General features: G+C 36.2%; 1 protein-coding gene across 15 annotated transcripts in view; it reads right to left on the bottom strand.

Moving 5' to 3' along the window:
- MEF2C (myocyte enhancer factor 2C) overlaps nt 1–27,928 on the bottom strand; it is a 140,779-nt gene that overhangs the window by 82,811 nt on the left and 30,040 nt on the right. Inside the window, exon 2 of one of the 15 annotated variants that reach the window (XM_063321415.1) lies at nt 25,526–25,644. The exons of 11 other annotated variants lie outside the window; for them this stretch is intronic. The gene's annotated coding sequence lies outside the window, so the exon portion shown is untranslated. Of the gene's footprint in view, nt 1–838; nt 987–7,902; nt 7,923–7,964; nt 8,038–25,525; nt 25,645–27,928 lie in introns of those variants that run through there. 3 more of the 15 variants (XM_063321411.1, XM_063321412.1, XM_063321414.1) reach the window with 3 other exon arrangements.

Below are 27,928 nucleotides of genomic sequence, written 5' to 3'. Positions count from 1 at the left end.
TTGACAAAAAAAAAATATCTCCCCTGTTTGCTTTTTGCTTACTAGTCTAATTTCAAATAAAAGCTTTTCGTTTTTTCTAGAAAATTTATTTCCTTTTTAAGAAATCGTTTCTATTACTTTTACTGCTACTAGAAACAAATTGGGAATGCTGTGGTATTCTCTATATCTGTCTTACTCTTTTACACATATATACATATCAACACATACTGCTTCACGTGCTACTCTTACTATGTGTTTGCCTATAGTTCTATTCATTTCATTAGTATATACGTTTGCACATGTACATATTTAAAGCAGATAGCTGGACTGATTCCAAATCAATTAGATTCAGATGAGTAAATCAAGGCATCTGATTCAAGGGCTATAACCTTCAAAGGCTGGTGACTTCCAAGTCAAACAGAACGTAAAGAACTCTGGAGAACAACAAATCCCCATGGCTGCTTTAGGAGTTCACCAGTGTTCTCAAACTTTTCAAAAGTTCTGGCAGGATTAAGGATTACATGGTAAGTATTTAAAGTTCCTGTTAACTGATAAATTGTATTTCCCTAACACTAATAAAACACACTAGCTAGAAAAGTTGAAGGTACGACAAAACTCAAATAGTACTGCAGGCTTTCATTATCCAAGAGAATCTAAAAAGCAACTTAAAATAATTCCAGAAGCTTTGTTGAGGTAACTCTCCACAGAAAAGAAACCTTCCAACTTAATGACATGGTTACATGCAAACAAATTGCACTTAAAGAAACACATAGTTACATGCTATGGTGTTACAGTCTTCAGCATTTTTCCTTTTTGCAAACCCAAACATAAAAAAAAAATAAATAATCAGACTGCTTACAAAAAGAGGAACTTCATTTTTGGCGGGCTTCTGTTCACTATATGATTTGGCAGAGGCAGTGGTAGCTGACAGAAGATTGATCAGAGGCTTGAGAAGGGAAAAGAGCTAATGGCCAAACACAGCCGATCACTTGACCGCTGCTGTCTCTCTTTGGTCCGTTCACGCACAGACGTACCCACGCGGGCGCACATACACACACACACATGCACGCCCGCTGTCCCTTCTCTGCAACACAGAAGAATCTCGACAGAATGGCAGGAAACACGCACAGAGCGGTCAGGGAAGGATATGATGTCAGCAACCACGAACAATAAAAGGTGTAAAGGTGCTTCCTTCCCTAAACTGTTCCAGAAGTGCAAAATGGGAACCAAAACTCTCCACTTCCTTCTCCGAGCAGAACTGTCTGAATCTGCTCTGCTGCAACACCCCAGACAGAGAGCTCTTTGAACAGTCACAGCAAGGGCAATAAGGAGTATCAGAACAGGAGAGTCAAAATATTTAATTTATAAACAAGAAGGTGGCCAGAGAAAAACTAAGTTAAAATGTGCTAGGGTTTAGCATTTTCACGGTTGCTTTACAAAAGAAACAAACTTGCCATAAAGATGTCCCTGTTCCATTTAAGGAGCTTGCATTCTGAGTGGATTAATTAGGTTAAAACTAAAGAACCAAATCTTTTTTTTTTTTTTTTTATTATCCTGATGTAAGGAAGGAAACAAAAAAAACCCCGCTGTCCTCATTCTCTTACCATTCTTACCTCGATAAATAAAAGCAACTCCAAAGATCTATGAAATCTTTTTGTGCAAGCCTCTCTGTTTACTCAAGAGAGTTTGAATCAGAATCTAAAAATCTAAATGTACTGAGTTAGAATGCGTCAGTTACTTTTCTGATGAAAAAATAGCTGCACGAACTGCAACATGACCATGAAAATCTGCAGCGGGGAACACATATTCAAATAACATGGTCACTGAAATGTTTTCTGTAAAAGCCCTATCTGACCATGTTCCATATACAGACAGCGACAGCCACACAGTGAAGAAACAGCTGGGCATACTGCATCAAATAAAGACACGACACCCATCATTTTGGGTCTGTCACCTTGAGCTGGATAAAGCTGAAAGAAATACAGAAACGGGTGAAAGTAAAGATCACCTCTCATGTTATCCGACTGAGATCAGCTGACATTGAAGATAGAAGTGGTCCTTCACATTCAATGTGGTTTGGTTGCACGGTCATTAGAGAAGACACAGTTTAGGCCATTAACAGAAAGGTTATGATAAAATTACATATTTCATCACCACGGCAATGCATCAGTAAAGCAGAAATGGCAGGATCCACAGTATGTTTATCCAGGCAGAAAGCCATGCAACAAATGAATCTGAGTCATCTTAAGGTTTCAAACATCTGTCCACAACACTCTGATTTCGAAATTAAACATAACCTACATTTATGTGTTTTGATCTTATGGCCAGGCTGCCACATGAAAAGACTGGAAGGGAGTTCATTTTAATCTACTAAATTTAACTCTCAAGAGATCATGCATTTTGCTACAGGAAGTATAAAACAAACATTTAAGCCATAATGGATATAATGTAACAGATGAAATACTACAGGCTACTACAAAAAGAGTACATTAAACTGAAAAAGACTGTACATAAAGAAAATATTTGTAATCTTTAACTACCAAAGCTTATTCATCTTTTCATTTATCTAACCTGATTCCTGATTTATGGCACAAGTTTAATTTATAATGGAGAACAACTCAAGGGCAATGATGTTCTGCATCAAGGCATGAATAAAATGTTCATAAACTTGAAACTGCAAAATCAGTGCCTATATTTAAGTTTTTAATTCAAAGTTTTAGAGAAAACTTGAATCATTTGATCTGAATTCATATTTCACTAATTTTACTACTGATTTTGAAAGCATATGCTGAATTTGTAAGATTCTGTATTCTAACTGATACTCCACTTATGTATTTATTCATTTGTAAAGGATAGCAGAATGAGTTTATTTTTAAGTCTGAGCTTTAGGAGGTATACCTTATTTGCTTTTCACATTTATATTTGAACATGTTCCTATCACTCTGACAATGTAGCGATGAACTGCAGAAAACTCCTCTCTTACAGCCAAGTTAGTGTCTTGTAATCAATACCATTATTTGTATGCCTAGGAGAAAGAGGCATGAGAATATCCAACATTGTGAATTTTTTTGAATTTGGAGTTAAACAGTTCTGAAAACTAGTACGAATACTTAATCTCCCTTGAATCAGACAACGGTGGTCACTGTAGCTTACAACTCAAATGCAGTACCCAGTTATCTCACAGAGCAAGAACTTACGCAATGTGGGTGGAAGAGCTTCACTTGCTATTGTTTTGCAAAGTTACCCTGAAGAGTTTTTTTTGGACAAACAGTGCCAAAACAGTGGAGAAGATGGTACTTCCTAGTAGTAGTGCTACTTTATTTTGCCACACACCCTGCTTTTCAAAAGACTGAATTATCCAGACGCCGAGTATCTAGCCTGTAGCCACCTATCAATTTAAGCTGATCCATGCCTATATGAAAATGAGTGGCTTCAGCTTACCTTCCAGAGGATGTGCTGAGAGTCGTCCATCAGCCACAGTGAAGGAGGATTTTCTGAACACTACATACATGTTATACCAAACCTGGACATGCTGATAAAGATCCATGATAGGAGGCCAAAGGCCTTCCAAGTGATTGTGGAATTTGCCACAGATTGTGAGTCATTCCTTGCAGCGGTGCACCAAAAGAGGAAGCAACAACCAGCAATCTAGATGAAAACTGATTGCCTGCAGCCCAGTAAGAAGAGATATGTGCCTGCTACGCTTGATGAAGAAAGGAAGACTCGACTAATTTACAACATTTTTGAAGAATAGATGAAGAATATTTGGTTTGTAAAGCAAAGAATGCAGACAGAAATGCATATTTTAAGGAAAGCAATTAAGTGAAATGCTAGTATACTAAAAAACATACCTGCAGAAAGTTGCTTTTAAATCTACAATGACCAGCAGGTGAAATTTCAGTGTCTCCTCATCACCCAGTTGAAAAAAATGGAAAGCTAACAGTTTGAAGAAAAAGTTTACAGGTTGATGATTAGGTTCATGACGTACCTTTGGCAGCTAGACAGGCATAATGGGAGTCTGACCAATAAATATGGAATAAGATCTTTGAAGTGCTTGGGAGACTCGCTCAAGCATAACAGTTTATTGAATCAGACAAGCTAATAATACAAGGGAAAAAATAAACGACTGAAAACTGAATCACCTAATTGGTCTGAAATGGAGACAGTGACTAGGAATGGGAACCTGTCTGAAAATGGAATAGGAAAATTGGACTGCTGCAATTTCAGCTAGGAGTGTCCATAGTTTTAAGCTAATAATTTGATTGGATTGCATTATAGTTAATAGGCATGCAAGAAATATCAAGAAAATTATTTTACAAATTCAGTCTATCATTTAACGAGCTGGAGGAGAAGGGGAAGCATTCCAGTGGTCAAGAGCGTATGATTTATCACTTTGTGTTGAAAAGGTGTCTTGGAACTACTCTGATCTCGGTCTAGCTATATTTAAAGATATCTTCCATACTGCGTACGGTACTAGCACTTACAGTTTGGGAACAGCCTCACACACAAAGATGAAAGAATTTGGAGAGTGTTGGCTTATTACAGGAAAAGCCTAAGATCTCTAGAGGTAAGTCACTGCATCACCTGAAAGCAGTCACTGGCTGTGGTTAGATCTAGATTTACAGATTAGTTACTAGTTCTTGTATGTGAGGAAGTCTGTGGTGAGGAACATAAATCCCCACAATGGCTTTGAAGAATCAGGGGACAATTCCAGGTATTACTGGAAAGAGCTATGTACTGCAATATCAAATCACAGTCTGACCCTGGGCACAGTGCGTGGTAATGCCAATACCAGTGGCAGACAGTTTTAGATTGTCCTCTAGTGAAAAAAAATGAGGACTGATTCTCAGAAGGAGACCCTGTTACTAGAAAAGATTTTTTGATTCCTTTCTGCTTATAATTTGCTGAATTGCAGAAATGCAAGCAAGCTTGGTACAGGCACCTAGACTAGAGCTGGAGACAGCAGCGTCTGAGCTATGGTCAGTGATCAGTCTTGAAGCAATAGACAGAGAAGATGGAGAAGAGAATTCAATTTTAGGTAAAACACGTGGACTTGTTTAGATCTACACAGACCTGGTCTCCTTCATCTTCATCCAACAAGTTCCAGAGGAATTTTATTTCTCACTCAAAGGGCACTGTAATCATGCCTATCTATATTTAACAATACAAGCCGAGTTCTGCTAGTCTGGGTTTGTGCTGCACCACCACTTCATCTCTGTGAGGAGGAACAAAGGTTTGGATTGTAGAAACCTAATAATCATGTTTTGAAAAGGGGTATCTTACACATTTTCCAATTAAACTTTTCAGGAAGTTTTTAGAGAAGAGAGAAAGCTTTTAGAAACAGGAATTTTGTGGCATGAATTAACAGGACAAAACAAAATAAGAATCCAAAGTCTCTTCAAAAAACTGAGCAAATAAATGAGTAAGCACTGTATTTGATTCAAAGCTGAAAATTAGGAATGATCATCTAAGTATGTACAATAGGGACAAAACTAAGGATGAAAGTACCTTAAAACTGGGAACATAAGCGTAGAAATCAAGAGAAGAAAAACTGAGATGTGAATACATTTCTCATAATGGAAATGTGTGCCTCTGCCAGACAACAGATTCTATAGAAATATTGTGAAGGGGTTAATAAAAGGAATCTTTTCCAAGATGACCAACGTGAGTGACAAAAATTCTCGAAGTACAGCTTGAATGAAAGTGAAACTGTTTGGGGTTAGTGATGGGAAATATCTTGACAGGAAAACTATACAAATATGTTAAGGTGGTATAAGATTTTTTCCAGTTGGGAAGCATTGCTCATGGTGTTGCCATTTAAGACTAATTTGAGTAATGGCTGGACGATGAAAGAAGGTGAAAGGGTTGGAATACTACTCATGAGCATAACTTCCGTGATCATATAGACCTGGATACTTGAATAAAAGACAGCAAAGAACTTTGATAGGTTTTATTTTATGGAGGTTTGTGGTTTGTGACCATGAAGAGAAACTGAAAATTCAGGGACATTGGGAGAGAGCTCAGTTACAGAAAACACAGTTGTAGAGCCCTGAAGTAAAACTGACACAGAGAAATGGCGTTGGTGTTACTACTTTCCCAGAACTCAAACATTAACACTTGGTAATGGATATTAATTCTCAAGTCTTGCTACATTTAGAAATGTATGAAATCTTTGTAAACAAACATAATCAAGGAAATAAATATGAATTACCTGTCAGTTTCCCTGCCCTAATGATGACAACCTGTTATACCCTGAATTTGGCTAGCTGCTCAAGCCAAAAGGGGGCTATATCTCTGTAGCATATCCCCTAACATGGTTATGCTTCCTACCAGAGAACTGGAGCAATCAAATGTGAAAAACTTCAGGTAGGTGTCCCTGAGACACAGAAGTTCCTCCAAATCTGACCAAATCTTGTGAGATCCATGGAAGCTATATGTGCCAGTCTCTCACGCTAAATCGCTAGTAGTTTGCTGTTATCCTGTTCAGGCTTGAAAAAATTGATTCTGTATGGATTGACTATTACTAATGTCTTAGACATTTATTTATTTATTTACTTATTTATCACTAATCTTATATCATGCAATCAGGCACCCAAAGCAAGAACTGACTCATCAAAGATGGACCGAATCTCAGGCTGATACAATTTTAAATCCAAAGAATAACACTGATTTTTGCGGAGCTACTCCTTTGTACTAATGCAAACATGAGAACAGACCCATCACTAATAAGAAAAATGAGTTAAATCAGCTTTGTAAGCAGAGGTAATATCTAATATAGATTAACCGAGTTGGAAAAAATAAATTGCATTTATGGTGTACAAGCCCTTCTTTGGATCCTCAGTGTACCCAAAAGTTCATCCTGTTTTTCCAGCTATAGAAGCTGGTCTAATGAAATATATTGCTTCTGCCCAGAAACCTTGTCATTCGTGGTGTTAATCTCAGCTACAACTATAGTACCACAAAACCAGACAGCTGTTTCTCCTACAACATAGACCTAAACATGTAACTTTCATGTTCAAGCACCTTTATTAGTTTTCTAAAGCAACCTGAGATCAGTAAATCCTTCATCCTGCAATTAAATTCTTAGAGAGGAATGATTAGATATAGAGATATTCTGCTGCTCTCTTTTGTATATTCAGTTCTAGAAACACACCCTTTTCCCTTTAATTCCAGACCTTCCCAGAAATGTCAAGAATTAAATATAGTTCTTCTGAAATGTAAAGTAGACTGCACAACATGGTGGAGAGCTGCTGAGCCGCTAACTGTTCATTCATTCTGTGTAAATGTTAATATGATAAATATGGGTATAAAAACCGTGACACTCCCTGAACTCAACTGCTTGCCCAGAGACAGCTGCAGGCTTAAAATGAGGAGGAAGAAGGGAGGGGGAAAAATAAAAAGGCAAGGGAAATATATCAATCTTCCCAATGACCATGACAGCTGAGAAGTCTACATTAATGCTTCCAATCCCATTCAGACATTTTTTTTCCCAAGGACAAAAGGAGATGAAATGTATGTCAGGTACATAATAAGGCTAATAAAAAAAATGAAAACACCTGCATTTCACTGAATGGGGGTGAAGAACTGCCTCTGTCTCTGAAATATATATCTTTTTCTAATGGCAAAGCTCATAAATTAGGACAAGTTGCTGCTATTAAATATACAAAATACACACCATTTAAGTAGAAACATATGAACTCAGAATACATCTGTTCTAAAAAAAGGAAAAAGTACAGTGGCATTATAGCAAAGAAGCATTTATATTGTGATTACAAAGATCTGATACCTCTTACAAATAAGCCATATGATAGGAAATAAACCCTGCACATACATTGTCTGGTGCCTCATGTCTGGAATTTTGCATGTTCGCTATGAGGCATCTCTTAGAAAATGAAAAGTTCTGACTACCAAGAAATAAAGTACCTGGCCATATCTGCTAGTGCTAGCACACCATCGCTCATTTGCTGAAGCTACTTGCTTCCTACCTCCTGGCTGTATCTTGACAAGAGGCAACTCTCTGTGCTGGAAGATCCAAACTGGATTCCCACTGGTTTGGAACTAGAAAAAATGCATAAACAGACACAGCTATAAGAAAGGAAAGATAACGTGGAATTTGCTATGAGGGAGAAAATAGAAAAAGATGCCTCATGGGAGAAGAAACGGGCAAGGCGCCTGAAACAACTGACTTATGTTGTCTGTTGAGGAAGGAATTTTCTGTTACTCTGGCTTAGTGGGATTTTTTTGTCCTTGGTGGAAGAGGAAGGGGCAAAAAATACATGTATTTCTGTTAACAATATTCACATGAAAAGAGAGAAAGAGAGAGAACGGAGAAAGCTAAGATATACAGCGCACTGAGGAGTTGTGCTTTGGTATGACAAAGAGCTAAAAGAGCTGCACTTTACATACTAAAGGTTCATCTTGAATCAGTTAGAAAGACATAAATAGCCCCATCTAATTCAGCATGTTGTTCAAACACATCATAGTTCACATTCAGTTTTTGAAAATTGTATTAGGTAACTAATTGATACTTTCCACATGAGGATTTGTTCTTCTAACTTTTCACAGGATCAGAATCAGAAGTAACAGCTCTCACTTCAAGACTTGTAAAAGCCAATTTTCTATTGAAACAGAAGGTGTTTACCATAGAGGTACATCTACCACTGCCTTCAACTACAAAAGCCACAAGTGAGCATCACACCCTGCCTACTGAACCTCAGCTGTAACCACTCCATTAGCACATGCAGCTGGATTTATTTATTTTATTTCTTACACATACAAAACACATTGCATTTGGCAGCAGCCAATGTAAAAGTCAACATCCTTGACAAAGATCAGAAAAAAACAGACATATAAAATGTGCTTAATTTGCAGAGGGAAATACAGAGCAGTTTGCTTTATAGTCTCCGTTCTATCTTGAATGAGCATATTTTTTTTTCTAAACGGATCACTGCCAGCATTGCTTATTTTAGTGTTGTCCTAGAAGCATGCTAAAAAACCAAAACATAATCAATACAAAGATACATTAGCTGAATCTTTTTGTGGCCTTGAATATACATTATGTTTTCTCAGAAATGGCACTTTTCGAGCGCTATTGATACTCAAGGTGATTTCTGACAAAAAATATTCTTAGAAACGGACAGCTACATCAAAAGTAGCAGGCAGCATACTGTAAAGAACTGAATCTAAGGTTGGGACGCAAACATGAGATCTGCTCCTTTTTCTGCCAAAAATATTTCATGCCACCTTAATTTCTTACTCAGTTTCTCTGTTGAAAACCTGGGGATAAGAAATCTGAGAAGTACGTACAATGAATATTTATTACACAATAGAGAAATCCTGAGAGCTTTCAGTAAATATACTATAATTCTCTTCTGGCATAGTCAGTGAGTATGTAAACAAATAGAGAACATAATTTAGCAGATTTAAAAATATATAAAAGTAACGTTAAGGGCAAGATTACGATCATAAAAATATTAATGTCTGAGCTTAAAATCACTGATTTCAGGAAGTTATAATTATCTTGTATATCTAAGGCATTTACATACATGTTGTTCTCACACTATAGGCCGTTATGCTAATGTATATCCTCTTGAAATAAAGATATTTGACAGTACTGTCATATAAGGTCCAACATGGTACACAGCAGATTCATCAATTTCCTGTTTCTTACCCTCTCTCTCTTACAGCATCCTAATCAACCTAATTAAAGCTTCGTTCATTTGAAACCTCAGATGACAATTTGTTTAACTCTATCCCACTGTGGTCTTTTTATAAAGAGAATTAAATTTGATCTTCTGACAGCAATTATTAAATGATCCCAACTGGCCCCAATTAAGACACATGGCTCACAGGCCTCAAAATCCAATAAAGTGCCAAGCCCTCTCTTTTACTTGTACATCTTCCTTTACCTTGCTTTATTTTCTTAAAGCCAATTAAGCTCATCTTATCAAGTGGAACTGAATGCCATTGTGTAGGCTAATTCAAGATACAATGCATCAATTTACTTTTACAGACATGCTAAAGTAGGGACAACACGCTCAAAATCATCCCTTTGAAACCCCTCCCTGATTCAATTCACCTAGCTTTAATGCCTTTCGCTGTGCTGCACATGACCTAGATAGCTTACTTTTAAAACACTGCCTACAATGAGCAGTGATTAGAGAAAAATATTAAATATCCGTGGTACGAGTTTTGCGCTTCTTACGATTCTCCTTATAGTAATGCATCTCTTCTTTAAGCATTTCTACTTCATTATCATTTCTTCATTCCAGAAATTCAAAGAAATGTGACACTCACGTAACTTCTGAGGGTAACCCTTTTTTACCTTTAATTTCTGCTCTAATTTTTCCACACATGTTCAGTAGTATGCTGTGAAGAAATGTTCCCATGATTTTGCGAAAAGGCAGGTAGCCCCAGGATTTGGAACTCATTGATTGTGTGGTACTCCAGGGAAATAGCTGAATTAAAACCAGCCCCATGAGGCCGAAGTAGCTTCCATCCACATCTGGCTCTTCTTATTCTAAACTCTAACACCTGCCTGGAAATTTAACCCCCATCTTTTCTCTGAAGAACAAATGGGACAGATTTATCTACTGCCATTTGGTTTAGGTCAAAGCTGAGCTGTGTGGTGTTCTGCTAAATTAATTGCAATGTAATTGATATTGTTTGACACAGTTTTTGAAAAGATGATGCTCCATCCATTTTATGACCAGACTGCTCTCTGTATTAAAATACGTAAGATTTCATATTTCTGCGCATTCACCCGAAGTACAGCTTTGAGTAATAACATATTAAAATACAGCACACATTTTCTATCTCAATATTTCTAATGAATTGCTGTATAAAATAAGACTATGTGCACAATTATCATCAAGAGAGTAAGTAACTAGTAAAAAAAGCTCAAAGCAATACTAGTTCCATTGTGGTGCTTGTTTTCTGTATTTCTTTAATTTACATACTGAACAAATGCAAGCATGATATTCCTTAAACACAAAAAAGATAGAGAGATACTAAATTTCAGTGCAACATTTTCTTTACTAGGAGGAAGATGTGCAAGTTTATGTAAAACATAATTAGACACATTTCCTGTACAGCTGGGAAACATACTTTTCATTGTAAAAAATTAAAAAATTAAAGGGATGCCAGCCACTTCTCAAAAAGTAAAATAAATTTATTTTTAAAGAACTTGCAAATGTTACACTTAGGAATTTAAAAAATATTGACTTCAAACAGTTTTACTCACAGAAATGCTATATCACTGGTAAATTTGAACTGTAATATGCAATAACAGTGAATTTCTAGCAGTGCACTGAAATTTCTGGAGATTAAAAAAGATTTCAGTATACTGTGCTGCAAATTATTTCTTATTGTAGTCTAATAATCCCATACAAGATGTTAATTTTAGATCATTCTTTTGCTAAAAACAGCAAACCCTGTTAACAGATTTAGTGCAAGGAGCTGAAAATATCCTGTGGAAAAAAATCTGTACAGAAATCAGATCAACCCAAATCCTGCCATTACTCAGCACTGCAGTGACGTGCAGATGTTTGTAGTGGTTTAAGGAGCCAGCGGGGGCTGGAAACTCTACATACTCAACTCCAACATGATTGCAATTGAACCTCATCAAAGTAAGAGCTCATAATTTGTCACAGAAAACAGCCAATTAACATATGTTAGAAAAAGGCTCCCATAAAGATAATATATGATTAAAGATCCAATGCAGCTGTCACAAATCAAAATTCTGCATTTTAAAAAGAAATATCACTCTGGGTTTCTGAATGTTTACATCGATCATGGATACTATATTTTAAAAAACTACAGAAAAAAAGCACCTCTAATTACAGTATTTTCTCCAGGTTTGGAGTTACAGCTTAGGGAGATCCGTGTACTAAAGCACTATTTACTGTTCTGGCTGTTGTGCTGTAAATAGTTAAGACCCTTGCCAAAACACAACTGTTATTTTGTTTTAGTGCTATTTTAAAAGACAGACCTTCATTGTGAGTGAGGTGGCCTTCATTGATGAACTTTGTTGTCAAGACATTCCTCTGAAAACACAGCATGTCCTTATTGCTACAAAAAATACAGTACTGTAGAACTGTGTACTATAGCCCCAGGGCCAGCCCTGTGACCCTAGCTATTCAAATGCACTGCCGTGAGTAAAGCTGCACTGCAGCCAGTACCATTACTTTACATTTACAGTGGTGAAAATGAGATCTGAATGCAGCCTGCAACCATCCTTTAAAAAAATACATTGATTAAAATTAGTTTTCACATATATACACATGGAAAATGAAGTCTGTTGCTTTATTATCTCAGAACCCTGACTGTGATGCCTATTCAGAACAATAATCTTTATTCCTTGTATTTTGGCACAGCCGTATTTTAATTACTGAAATATCGCATAATTAAGCTGCTATTTTTCACACGCATGATGCATCTTTTTTCCTGCTATCACTTAGGATCCTGTGTGTCAGTCAGTGAACTCTGAGGCGATTTGAATAGTACCTTGTTTGTGTGTGTGTGCATATGTGAGCGTGTGTGTCCTTGTCTTGACATCGTGTTGTAAAAGGAAGTGCTTCCTCTTTTTTGTTTGAAAGAGACCCAAGAAAAACAAAGTTTTGAAACTCAGTAGTCTTGACTGGACATGAGTCAATGTATTTTTAAAAATGCTTTAACTCCTATTCAGTCAAATACAACTTCACGTGGATGGATAAACGCAGGGACAAATTTTAATTAATGCTAACAGAGAATAATATAATGGACATAGTATTCTCCTGAAGTGGAATGTGATGGTTGTTAAAGGTCTTTTCTTCCCTTTAAATTCTTTCAATGATTTAGAAATGCTGTTTCCATTAATGCTAGATGCTGTAGTTTCTGTCATCAGCACAAATTCTTTTAAAACAGCACTTACTATATTGGTACCGAAGTATCTGCCGACTTTAAATCTATGGTTTCAAAAGCCCTGAATAGGCACAGACTTTTGAATATGCTAAAACTTAATATGATGAGAGGTCAAAAGGAAACCTCTTAAGTGTTTAAAGCTACTCATGTGTAAGACTCTCAAAAAGATCAAAAGCACTGAACATTTCTGACCCATTTACATAGAGCAAAAATTCCTAATGCTCTTTAATATTCTTCACTATGTTATATTAAGACAGAAAAATCATCGTTATGAATCACTGTCCCTTTTAACAAAACACTGTGAATAATGTTAAGGTTATGCTGCCTTTTTTTTCCTCAGGAGTGTGTTCATTGATTCCCAAGCAATCTGTAACATTTTTGATTAAGATCTCAGAAATAGCTGAAAATCCCAAGGCTTCTCTACTATTGAAACTTCACTTGCCTTTGACTGTCCCCAACTAATGACAGTAAACTATGCAGCCTCAAGCTAAAGAGATTAATTTCCACTTTGCAATGAATAGACAAAAAGACTGGACAAAGTCCATTCCATACCAAATGTATTGTTTTGTCTATTACAGAAAATACACTTTTAGCCCTAGAGACAATCTGAGATAGGAATAATAAAATTCAGGGTGCAAAACAAGTAGCATTTAACAAATGATCCAACAAACCAGAGTCATATGAGAATTATATATTTTTTTTCTCATACTTTTTTTTGAATAAAACTACATGTTTCGGACAAGCCATCTTCAAATTTAGTATTTACTCCTGATAATAAATCTGCTTTAAAAAACTGCTGCTAACAGTAACAGCAGAATAATTAGAAGTAAGTTCTTCACTGTAAGAAAATATTGTGTCAGAGTGATTTCCTATTCTGTAAACCTGTATTTCCTCTTTTCTTAGGTAAAATCAGATAATTTTACAATTAGATCATGTATAAATGACAAGTATCAGTCCACTGCTATTAAGCATAATTATCAAATTGATCTGCTCTTTACTTATCACAATATCTTTAAGAAATCTCCACCATTCTTTTTTTTTAAATTCTGATTTAAAAAATTATGCATGATGAAATACTTTAAAAATGTTCATCCTCCTATCTATCCATGTTGTGCTGCAGAAGTGAAAATCATCTGAGTCAGTAATGGCTTCTACTAAATGGAAATGTTGATGGTATGTCATAACCTAACTGAAGATGTTAGTTTTTTTACAATTATTTTAAAAACCTGATTGGAAAGCTTGGAAACAGAGTTCCTGAACATATCCCACTTTCTGATTCTTCTGTGCATATGGAAGTTAGTGGCAATTTTTCTATTTACTTTAACAATAGTAGAACTGAGACTTTGGAAAAAAAGTTGAGGATATTGTAGTAAATGTCCAAGAGCACTCTAGTATCAAGGCTGCAGACTCTATATGGTCTTACCCACACATCTCTATGGCATTATCCTGTTTAAATAAAGGAAAAATATCTGATGCTTCTCAGTCTCTCGGACGAGTCCACTGTGTGGTTCTGGAGAGGAGAGATGAGTTACTATGATGTGGAAGGCTCTAAATCCTCATATGGCAATGCTATACAGTAACAAAGCATCATAAAATGAAACATAAAAATTTCAAAATTAATAATTAATAATAATAACAACAACAACTCTGTACTAGCCATCAAAGACTCCATTTTGCACTTTTGCATGAAACAACTATAGAGTATGTTGAATATGTTCAAGTATAAATTAAGAATTTTAACTACAACTACAGCTTTTACTGTTAAAATTTCTAAGTCATTTTAATCATCCATCATTTTCCCATACCAGCTCATGGATTTACTTTTCAACACCAGCAGCCTGAGACAAGAACGATCTGATTTATAGCCCATGCTAGAAGAGCTTGCTGCTCAGTTGTCATTTTTTTCTTGGCTCCAGTAGATGGAAGCAACTCTCTTGCTGCATTTTAAGTTTAGTGTGGTTTTGGGGCTGTTTTTTAGGCCAAAACCTTCATTTTTATATTTATTTTGTTGTCGGATGATCCTTTGATGTTAGATTCCCAGATAATTTGTTCCAGTTCCCAGAGCAGTTCCTTCAGATGAGAGCCATGCATTAGTAAGTCTGTAGCTCCTGCTGAAACCTCTTGCAAGGATAAACAGAGCCTGTAGCGAACCTGCATGAGCTTGTTTCTAGAAACTCCACTGCTGCATGGTTCTGTAGAAATAACCACTGACGAGACACAAGCAAAAAAATGGTCAGTGGTCTGGATACAGCTGTGTACACTACTGGTAGTTGTCAGTCTTACAGTACAATACCTTGTCTGATAAAAATCCATGGAGACACGACACCCTGTATTCTTTTGCTATTTCGGTTAAGCCAGTGCATCATTTGTTTCCCTTCACCAGTCCAAAAGTATGCTGTGACATTCAGCATCGTGCCGTGATAGGCAGGTGTCAGAAGGATTTCAAGTATAGGGTTTTAGGTCCACAGGCCACTCTGCTCAACATGGCTTGTCTGACGAAAAGCAGAAGAGCAGCAAGAGTAGAGAGTCTGACACTACCTGGAACAGAAACCTAAGGGTTTCTTCACAATTAAGCAGGCTTTGCAGCTGCCACAGGCAAAGCACATTCCATATCAAGACAGACATTCATACAGGAGACTAGCAATATTTGTCCCCGTCTCCTCAACCCATAAATCAGTGCCGTGCACTTCTGCCATATAAGAGGGTGAGATTAGGTGTTCATCTTTTCAAAGACTTGTCACCCTCAATTAAAGAGGTGTCAACTGCTCTTAACCTGTATGGCATATGGTCGCCCTGGTTAACGAAAGAGACACTTCCCTGAGTCGCTGGAGTCAAACCAGCATGTGCTGTGATCCTGTTGATTCCCACAAGCTAATCAGGGTCAAGCTGGGTCAGATTTATGTACTGCAAATTCTTCAAGACAGGGACAGTCTCTTCCTATAAGCTTCCGTGGTGTAAAAATTAACAGGTAAAATAATGGGCCTTGAGTCATAACTAGAAAATCAGGATATTATTGAACTCATTTACAGATTTAACCGTAGGTAACAAAAGACCTCCAAACATGTGCAGGTAATACATGAAGTTAGATTTCAACCAATGGTGTTTTGAAAGCATTATGCTAACACAAAAGAGTGTGTTGCAAATAATTGCAAAACCAAAATCCTGATCACTGAGAACATTAAAGATTTCATGACAGTCTTTACAGAATGAATTATGTCTAATGTCCTGGCCAAATTCCATCTTGGATCATTATTCTGCTCATATAAATTCTAATGCAGTTGAAGAAGTCATTCTTTGCTTTTAGGTTTAGACAGATTTGGTGATGTTTTGTCTTCTTAGAAGTGTTAGCATTTCACCATGGCTCTGCTTTCAGAGTCAGGTGAACTAATCACATCCCTTGCTTAAATTTTGCCTTCAATGGGTTGTATAGAAGCTTATTTCATACTATACAATTAGAAAGCATTTTTATTAATCTGAATTTCATCATGTCTGAACTAAGTCTTTCTGTCTTACCAGCTTTTACAGAGAAGTAATACAGAAAGAAGAAAAATACTTATAAGAACTTCCTTACAAATTAATGAAGATAATAAAGACATGAATTTTTTGCATCCAAATGCCCCAATGAAATTAATATCTACACTTTCTCTTCTCAAATAAAATTGTTTACAACATGGAGTTTTTGGAAATACCATCTCATGAATGACTATAGCAATGCCATGAAAGAAAACCATGGACTAAACCTAAAGGAATGACTTGAGTGCTGTCTGAATAAATCTAACCTGTGTCTTGATTGTGTGACTAGTAAATTGGATCACCAAAATCTACCAAGGAATATGATTTTTAACTAAAAGGCCAGATCTACTGCTCAGAAACAGGGAGTGACAGTCTCTATGAAAACAGGTTCTTAGTAATGTAAGAACGCATTAACGTGAAGCACACACAGAGGATGTGAAAGTCCACTCTACACTGCTGACTTGGCATCATGCAAAAGACAGAACAGAAAGTTCTCCACACAAAAACTACTATGTTGGAAGAGAGCAAAAAGACTCTTTCTCCTCAAATATGTTTACAGTTTAACCTAGTCAAAGATGGAGTTTTCTGTATTGTATATAAATTTTTTATACTACCCAGCTATTAAGTTTTCTAGCTGAAATCCAAATTCTCTGTACTTTTTTGAGATGGAGAGACCAAAAATATCTGCTAAGTAAGAAACTATCTCTATTATCAATTCTTCCTACAAGAACTTCTCAGAACAGAAGTTTTCATATTGTGATGAATCAGAAATCAGTGATACACAGAAATGTTACTAATTACCTGGGGACAGATATACTACAATGTGCTATAATATGACGGAGTTGGAGGCACTTTTATTATTTATACTACTAGATCGTGTTTCCTAACACTATTCTGTCACATATAATATAGCTATTCTTGGTGTAGAGATTTTATTCTCTTGCCAGTGATGGAGGATCCAGTGATGTAGGTATTGTCCAAGTGACTAAATAGGTAGAGAAATTCCTGAAAACTTAATTGCCTACAAATTTTATCATTTGAAAATGGTAGAAGGAGTTTTCTTCTACACATGCATAGCTTCATACTGAAATGGGGCAAAATTCTATGGGTATTAAATTTGTTTCCCTGTTCTCCTGGAACAATGCATGGAATAACAGCTTTTAGCCTCATTGATTTGAATGTGACCATAAAAAGAAAAAAAAACTAAACCACAGAAGAATTATTTGTTCCTTCTTATTATGTGTCACATTAAGGAACCCTACACGAGGGAACATATTGACACAGGAATGGACAGAAAACATCAGAAACTAAGCCTAGATAAGGGAAAATGATGGCTGTTGGCAACTCTGAACACTTCCCTAAATTCTGGACAGGCAATGCTTTAGCCTAAAGTCAAGCTTTAGAAAGCAGTATCTGCAATGTATCAAACAATTCTGAACAAATCTGACAAGATGTCAGACGCTTACTTTGTGTTTAAACGTCTGTTACAGAAACAGATGACACCACCAGCTTTGCACGTGGTCAAATTCTGCCTGGAACTGGACTAAAAGGGTAGAAGGACCTCAAAAATGCCATAGGTTAGAATTGTAACTCATCAGTTCTGGGACAGACACATCAGTCACAAATAGTAGCTTTCCATGGGTAGAGACGCTGACATCAGTTGAGACTAATCTGAGGAAAAATTAGAGAATATGCACCAATTTAGTTTCTATTGAATCATATTAAAAAAGAAAAACCTTCAAATTCTAGAGCAGACTGTATTTTAGTGTGTTACTCTTCCTTGGCCGACTGAATTCAACTGCCTTTCAAACACATTTAAAAAAACAAAAGTAGTTAAACAAGATAAAGGTAGTGCCGCAGCACAAGCCTGAATTTCTTAGCGTTCCATGTACAACAGTTCCAAGGGCAATCTTCTTTCCAAGGCAATCTTCTTTCCAAGGCTGAGTCTCACTCCACTTTGCCAAAGGCCAGCACTGACTTGCAGTAGATTGTTTAATGTTTGCTATCAGCAATAAGATACTTCCTAAGCCTGAAATTATAGCCTAAAATTAAACAAATTAATCTTACATTTTCTCAGGTACAGACTGAAAGATTCAGTCAAATAAAATCATTTATCATTAAATTTAGGAAGGACATTTCAGATTCCAGTTTGCTGTTACATCTGCATGGAAGAATATGTGATATATTTGCTTATATTTCTATGGGGTTCTCTGCTCCTCTCCCTCCCCAACCCCCCCGCCACACACACACAATTTTAACCATATTTCAACTGAAATGCATGGAGTTTTCTACTCAACAGGGTATTAAAACCTAAAATTAGGTGTAAACAGGGTATAATATGGGCCTAGTCTCACTGAAAGAAAAGCACCTTGTGAAAAATATGATACAATATACTCAGTACATTAAGATCACTAGCAAGTAATTACATATATTTTAATCAATATCTATTGTGAGATTGATTTTTTAATAAGCATTATAAACTTGAATCCTTTGTGAACTACAGAATGAACATTAACATAAACTGTCACATTGTACTTGACTAACTGCGTGACTTTTTATGTTTCACTGCAGAAAATTGGCCCACTGTCGTGTCTGTGGGGTTTGTATCTGCGTAGAAGGATTACATGTCATGCACATTATGAAACCAAAAAAGTGTGAAGGGTAAATATGTGCATTGCGTGGAAATGGTGGCTCATCTCAGCAATGCTGTGCACCTGTTGTGGTGTGCTGTGACTCCTCTTAATTCTTCCCTGTTCAGGGAATAATGATAACGATAAGTAATTTAATTCTACATTCTTCTTCTCTTCTGCCAGCTAGATAATAATGAAAAAATTCCAAGTTTGCATTTTAAGAATGACTGTATTCCCTATAACTGAAAATCTGTTAATTCTGTAGTAAAACATTTTGCCCTTGCTGTCTTCAGTAAATCTAAAATGTTTTTTAAAGATTTGCTGCCCTTCAGAAAATAGATTCTATGACTTCAGTCCATTTTTAATCTCTTGCTGCTTACCGATGATTCAATCTGAGATTATGAAGCAGGTTCCCTTGATTGCATTATAGCCTGAAGTGTCTGTTCTGACTTTTTGCATCCATACACATGTATTTTATTTCCCTTTTGCCGTCCATAAAAGATAAATGCATTAGTTACGTAAAATGGAAAAGAAAAGAAAACCACCTTGAAAATGTGTAATAATGTTCCAACTTTCACACAAACATACATAAGGAAAACTGCAGTGTAAATGAACATTATATGCAATATCCTGAAGAGATGAAGCTTCTATTAGAACCAAACACACAGAAATTTAAGTAACAGAAGAGCTCCAATTTGTTCAGTCATCTGACTTATCTAGTGTCCTCCATCTTAGTACCTCAACTCATGATAATGCCCATGGCATCGCTCTCTTGAGTTCGTCTCCTTTGATGATGGGGAAGAGTTCGTCTCCTTTGATGATGGGGAAGAGTTCATCATTTTAGTTCTTCTTATGCCAATAGACCAAAAATATGTCCCTGCTGCCACATTGTTCATTCTCATGTAATATTCTAGCTTTCGGTCACTAAACAACACCATCTGAACTTGTCAAAATTAATGACAGAAGACGACTCCAGACTTACGCGCTCCATCAAGTCCCAGGGTACTACAAAAGCACTGAGATGAAATGAGAAACAGGGAATTGAAATTTCTGGGCAGCAGCTTGTTTAAATACTTTTGTTCAAGATAAGAAGGAAAAATAAAATATGCATTCCTTTGTTAATAGGAAAGCTTTTTTGTGTCTAATATATTAGAGAAATTTTTTCAAGAACAGTTCATCCTCACAGAAAAATTACCTGTGCAACGCTGCCAAGGTCACGGTCCACCTGGGTTACCAGCCGTGGACTGTTAAGTGCCAGAAACGCAAACTAAGCTGCCTTGATTCTCCTTTCTGCACTTCATAACAGTTAGTTTTTAATTGCATGCTGAGAAACAGGTAAGTGAGTAACAGCTTCCCTCAATTTAGAGATGAATGTTGCATTCTGACACACTTCTTTTTCAGTTGTATAAATTCAGACATATGTAGGGCATAAATCCCTAAAGAACAGTGTCCTAAGTATCCAATAAAAAAAAAGGAAAAATCGTATAAAATATTTTCATTCTTTAGGGATAATTTTGAGTCAGCTGACTGTATTTTTCTAGTACGTAGTTGCAACCAGCATTGAAGCACTACTATTTAATGTAGCAATTTTATGCTTTTGATTTACAACAGTGTTTTGGAAAAACAGTCTGAAACAGAAGAACGTATTATTTAGCAATGATCTGTAAAATGTTACATATCTGTACCTGGAACTGATCAATATTCTTACTGTGAGCATCAGGTATAGCATGACTAAGAGCGAGTAGTATGTTCGTTTCGGTTATTCAATCCCTGAACTGTAAGAGAGCTATTTTTGTACTTTGAATAAAAATAGATTAACACATCTCCTTTACCGTTTTGTATCTAGGGAGAATAAATCATAAAGCAAAAGAATGCATGGTATTCCACGATGCCACAATAAAATTTGCTCATAGGAACCAGTGCTATTAAAAACACCACATTCTGCTGGGATTGTGGTTCAAGGCCTAATGATTAAGAGTAAGTTACCCTGAAGACTATCCAGTAATGAGGATTTGTAAATTCCCAGCTTAATAATATGCAATACTTGTGGACTGATTCAAGAATTATTTGGGCTAAAAAGTTCCTTGGTATTCTCACTGACTGTAATCCATCAGAAGACTACTGAAAATAACAAGATAAAAAACCATGGTAAAAAATCATCTATTTAGCTGACCTAGCAGAAAACGGAGTTTGCACTGAAGTTAAATTTAGAAAGATCTAAATATAACGAAGTTGGCTTCAGGTATGTATGTCAACTTCCTCCATTTCCTTCTTTTTTCTGGAAATAACTAATTTGTAAAATTGATTTAAGAAAAAACTCCCACCACCAACTTTCCCCCCCGTGCCCTTAAGACTAGCTTTCACTTTGTAATAATATATGCAGTCTAGAAAATCTTCTGAATTCTGATAATTTTAATCAGACTATTTAAGTAATTTGTATCCATGGACTACTTTAAAATTCAAAGGATTTAAAATAATTTAAAAGCATACCACCACACCAACCAGTCAAGTGAAGGCTTAATGGGGCAGCATTTTACTTGTCAAAAATAATTGTGACATGGGTACAACATCCAAAAATAGTAAACTCAAAGAAATGTGTAAGTCTTTGCAGTACTATGGCTTGTAGCCCCAAACCCACAAGCATGAATGTATATGCCTAATTTGAAACACTTGAATAGTTCACTGAAGGCTGCAGAAATGTTCATGTACCTAAAATTAAGTACATATGTAACAGTTAATATGAATGAAATCACAGACGTTGTTACTGCATCCCAATCAGTGAAGCAAGCCAATGAGAATATGAAATCAACGAGTACATTAGACATGAAAAAGCAAATCCTTGATGATGTTCGTAAACCTTTGTTGGATACAAGTTGCGTGGATCTACATACGGGCACTGTACTCAGGTGAAAGGTGGCACTATCAATGCATGGAACAGCAATTACAGCAATTTGGCAAAAAGTGTCCCAACTGATTCCACAATTGAATTCGGGTGTGAAAAATGCAATTAATTATTAGATTGAAAATGCAGACATGGCACTGTCAGAAAAAGCCTTATTTATAGCACAAAGTACTTTATGAATGCCCACAAGTGTAGGATCCATCTGAACTCGTTGAAGCCATCAACATTTGGCATCTAGTCTAAGCTTCTTCAAACACAGGCTTACTTTATCATCCATGGAGACAATTAAGCACAATATAAACATAGCTGTAGACATTTCACCGTAATTACAGGGACTATAATAGAAATAGCAAGACGAGCAGAGAGCAAGACAAGCAAACTAAGATGAGGATCGCTTTCCATCTGAGGCTTTGTACAGCTGAAGCCTAGTGACTTAGATTGCACAGTGGGAACAAGGAAGGAATAATCCCTTGTGAGGAAGAGGAATAAAGATTCAAACACTTCTCTTTTTTTAATATATTGAATGTAATAATGGCCCATGTGTCCTATTTAGTAAGCTATTATATTGACATACTGTATATGTTAACACGGAAGAGCTTGTGCTCTTATCATGCAACATGAAACTCATCTTTAAGAAGTGACTATCAATAACTACACCACTAACATGCTTAGGTTACTCTACAAATAAGGAAACAAGAAAATTTGAAAGAACAACTCCAAAAAGAATTATTGAAAGCAACATAATAAATACGGTATTAATAGGAATTGTGCTGAAAAAAAACTAGTGGAGAAAAAATAAGCAGCCAAAAATTTTAATTTAATTTTAACGTTTTCTGATAAGGATATACGGTTCAAGACAGATTTCCTGGGGGAGTTCCTTAACTGAAGGCCTATCACAGCAAAGGACATAACTTGCCAACCTAAGATGTGATGCTCAAATTCCTAAAATGTGCTATGGGGGTGGTGATATCTGTCAAGATGATATTTGTGGAGGAGTTCTTGAAAATAGCCAGGATCTAAACCATTAAGGATTTCAAAACTAAGAGAGCAAACTTTAAAATCAAACAGCTACTTCATAGCAAAGTAAATGAGTTAAGGTACAAGGGGGATGAGCATATTTGCTCAAGACAGGACGGGAGTGTGTCGCTGCATTCTGAACAGGCTGCAAGTGACAGAGCTGAGCTGCTGGAAGCCTTTCTAGGAGAGAATTACAATAATCCGCTCCATCAAGAGGGCATGTGCTGCTGCTATGAGGTCATCACAGGATAAATAAGGGCACTGTCTGCATCAAGCACACCACTAAAAAGACATTTTTCAATCTCATTCACTGCAGAAATCTCCACAGAGGAGAGGGGAATGAACTGGACATCAGAATTTTTACTACAATTTCCCCCTGCACTCAAATCCCCCAAATCAGTCTGTAGTGACATATAAAAAGAGAGAGCAATCTCCTAAAGATAACAAATACTCACTGGTAAGATTTGTGCTTTCCCCGTGGCTGAGGCAGAGGTAGAGGTAGCTGGCAATCCTGCCTGTGTGAAAACCGAGCTACACTTGTGGAATCCCTGGAGTGAGAGGCACACAGCTCCTTATCGCTCAAACTGGGACGAAGTCTTTGATATTTATCATTCCTACAATACCCACCGCAAGCACACACTTCATGACACGATTATGGTGTCTGCCAAGCTAACCTTGAACTTCAGCACTGCTTTGAAGAACCACAAAATATTTTTATCGTTGATGTGATAGTCTGCACGACAAAATGAGGCTTAGCATTTGGAATATAAAGTACTTGATTTCCCCACGTTTGTGCAAACTATGATTTCCTTGCATTTGTGCATGTTGAATTGGCCAATAAACTGAAAAATGTATTGTAAGTAATTGCACACAAAACCTCCTTGTGTTCTTAAATAATGAAAATATTAAATATGTATACAATTAAAATGTCAGGGGGGTTGGGTTCATCAAATTGAATTAAGGTAATAAAGCATCATTACATAAATTTTCTAATACATTTATATAACAGTTACATCTTGAAAGCGTATCAAATTATTCACATTATCTGTGAATTAAAGTATTCAAAATCAAGCACTTATCGTCCCCCAATGAACAATAAATAACTTTCTTAAAAGAGAAAGCTTATGTGATATATACAGATATATACAGTGATATAGGAAACTTCTAGTAGCATCACTATTAAAAGTAACAGCTTGTACCCCTACAGCCTGACCGAGTTTGAAAGAAAGTTCAGAATGGAGTGGGGGAATTAGCTGATGAACTTCTGTCAACTATAGCAGTAGCCTTCATGAATAATTCAATATATGCCCCATCCCCTCTATGTCTCAACAGACTAACAGCTGCAGCTCTCAAATGACAAGTGTTATTTTTTCAGAACCTTCTTAAAATAGTATACTGATTATAAAATAACATATATAATAAAATAAAGTTTTCCCTCCCCACTTTTCAGTTCTGACTTACAGTAACTAGTAAAGTTTTACAGCAAAAGGAGGAATTTTCAAATGGACTTTTATGAGTTATGCAGCTGGTCTAGAGAAGAAGCTGGGAAAAGAGTTCAGGTCCTCTACTAAAGATTTGGTCCTTTACCTTAAAACAACCACACAATTAACTTAGATTACTGTGTCCCCAAAACCTCATTAAGAGTAGCTTCACACATAAAAGCTACAAAATTACACTTTCATAACATGGACCTTTATCTTGGCTTCATGCAAACAGGAAGAAACTTTCTGGTCTGAGGTTTTTGTATCAAACATTTTCTGTAATGTTCTCCACCTGACAGTGAAAATTTGGCACTTCAGGATGTCAGGAAATTGACCGAACATGTTTGGTGAATATTCTGATGTAGAACAGTTTCTCTTGGACTAACAAGACTTCAACAAAAGGTAAGAGAAGCTTAATGAGATAGTAGTACAAGTTTCCCTGATGACAGTGCAACTGCCTGTACCATCAGTCCAGTTTAGGAGGAGAAATGGCTTTCACGGCATGTCTTCTCACGCTCCAACAATTCAGAACAGAAACTGTACAAATCTGCTTACACTTTTTTTTTTTTACAAACCAAGGCAGGCAAAGAGACCAAAGCTAGGCAAACTCTAATCACTCAGAAAAAGGCCTTCTAAAGGAAGGGACATCTCAGGTAAGTTTGTTTAAACAATTTGAGTATTTTTCAGTTTTGTGAAGATTTTTCAGTGGCATTATGTAACAGTGGTACTTAGGGAAGGAAAACATTAGCTTAATGTAATGCTGAAATAGCTGCACACATAGATGCTTCCTGATTTACTGAGAAGCTACTGTGTGCAGTCCTTCTGACTGAAAGCTGTAGTGGACAAAATCTTTTTGATGATACAGACTGAAAGATCAGCTTGCTGCTTTGCATTTTTTAAAAAAAATATAAATATATCATCTTTCTGTCCATGAGACAGCTTCTGTTCATAGGAAGTGTGCTCTATGCACAAGAGAAGAAAAATACTTTGCCTTGCATGCCCTATATGGGTATACACCATAAAAATTAAGCAAATATCGAAGATGTGAAGGTGATGTTGTTGCCAAGAGATAAGCCGAAAGGTTTCTTAAACATCTGCTTTACCTTCTTGTAATGAACTGTTTCTCTTCTCAGCTCCAGAAACGCCCTGGCTCTTCTTGTTCAACAAAAACGGCAAGATCCTTCAGTGCTTGAGTTGCCCAATGGGTCTGGTCTAGAAATGACTTTAATTGGGATGCAAATTATTTAACTGACCATTTGAGTAAGAGTCTTCTTGCACTTAAATTTTTTTCAGAATTGGAGTTCTATCTCTTACCAATACATTGTCATAGAAACAAAAAAATAGATTTATATGATGAATTGCAATTTATATTGCTAATTCTGAAGAATTATTGAAGAATTACAAAATACTGAGGAGCGAAGTTTCATTTTATCCCATCAAAGGGACGTTTTCTATACACAACCAGAGAGCTATAATGCACATTATATTTTCAGCTGCTTACATTTCATATTTTAACAGTTAAGTTTTCAAACAAACTAAAACAGAATTATAAGTCTTTGGAAACAACAAAGCTATCTGTCTGTTCTTATTTTCACATTTTTTAGCTAACAGAAATAAAAAATTGGAACAGTTATTGAGACAGTGTATTTGAAAGCTTAATGACATTGCCAATTTTAAAAAAATGGTAATATGGTATTAGATAGCTTTGTCAGTTGAGCCGTTTTCAAGATAACTCAGAAATGCTACTACCAAAGGACTGCTTCATCCTCAGCCATCTTAAGACAGTTAACATGGTTAATTTTTCTGAATCCTATGAAAAGCACATTCAAAAATATGATATTTTTCTTCAAAATAATAAATTCATAATTAAAGCACTGTCTGTATTTTTGCCAAGAAAAAATTGTAACAGAAATGGAAAGCCATAATAGAATTGACCAGAGAATCAATTACTGGCATTTTTGTTTGTTGAATATAGTAATTGGATTCAAAATGAATCATTTGTAAGGTATCTCCTGCGCTGTATAAACACCTGCAACCTCTACTTATGAGAGTTATGTAGGTGGAGCATGGCTGTATATCACAGCCAAATCTGTGTGCCGTTTAAGAGTCAGTGGTCAACTCTGACGCCAACCAGACAGTCCCCTTCTCTCTTAGATTGTGGATAATTTCTTGAGTAATGTGTTGGTCCTGCATCCTGGTGCAAACAGATGAAAAAGGATAATTGTATTTTTAAAAAGAAAAAATTCCCCAAACAAACAGCGCTTTCACTAGGGGCAGTACAAGCCCAAGAAATCCAGGCTATCATTACCGGTGAAGAGCCTTGCTCCATGAATAATACATTTTTGGGGCCAGCTCACATCACAAAAATAGGTCGTCTCTGCTCATGAAAGGTCCACATCCAGGCTGATAGAAGGAAAAAATCTGCTTCATACCACTACGGAGGGTGGTTCCGATGTCAGAAGCAGGGCACTGGAAAGTATTTTCAAGTGAAAAAGCCCATGCTGTTCCACCTTGTGAACAGCAAGAAAATGTAATTTTTTAGTATTGATTTTACCTTAATTTTACAGTGTATAATCATACATCAAGCTAATCGCTTTCATGGTATTTTCCAATTCTGTAAGTTACTCTTAGTGTTAGAAAGCATAAAATGCAAGCATATACGGGACTTACTGACCTATTTATATATTTGTGTATCTGAAGATACACAAGTATCTTCATACTATCACTTAACTACCAATATTTATTCCCAAAACATTTATTGGGAGACTGAAAAAAACTAGTCCAGATTCAATAGAGATAAAAGTAAGTGTAATACAAAGCTAAATGCCCTACACTACGTAAACTAAAACCAACAGCGTCTGTGGAGAAGCAGCTCCCAGCCTATTGTTTTTCTGCTAATCACTTGATCAGCTTTCCTTATGGATTTTTTTTTTTTTAGATGGAAATTATCAGCTATATATAAAATGAGAAAGAAAACCTCAGTCTTGACTTTACATCTTCTCACCTGTGATACATCTACAGCTAAGATCAGCACTGGTGTCTGAAACAGACCCTGAAACTGGTATACTTACAGACTAGAGTTGTATGTAAGTCTTCAGCTTTAAAATTTATCATCTGATTTGTCCAATCTGTATGTGTATAAATTTCATATTTTTTACCATATCAGGTTCCAAGTAGGATCATGAAGTACGAGGCAAACAGATTTGAGATTCTTGTGCTTAGCATTTGGATCTAAAAGGAATATATTGCTACGCTGAACTCAGTTCAGTTTATAGGTTGTGGGTTGTTTTTTTTTTTTTTTTTCCCACAAAGAAAGTGTAATTAATTACCTAAGTTTAAAACAAAGTGCATTTAAAAAAAAAAATCAAGATAAATACAGGTTGACATAACAAGAAGGTGTTACATTCCATAGTCTTTTGTTTAGTCTTTGGCCTCTTTCCTGACAGTTTGTAGAAGTATCAATTCTTGTGACGTATATCAGGATATAAAATCTACCTTTTTATAAA

The sequence above is a fragment of the Chroicocephalus ridibundus genome, chromosome Z, assembly GCF_963924245.1.
Source record: "Chroicocephalus ridibundus chromosome Z, bChrRid1.1, whole genome shotgun sequence".
NCBI classification, from domain to species: domain Eukaryota; kingdom Metazoa; phylum Chordata; class Aves; order Charadriiformes; family Laridae; genus Chroicocephalus; species Chroicocephalus ridibundus.
The sequence above is the reverse complement of the archived record's forward strand: the minus strand, read 5'-3'. Positions and strand labels throughout refer to the sequence as shown.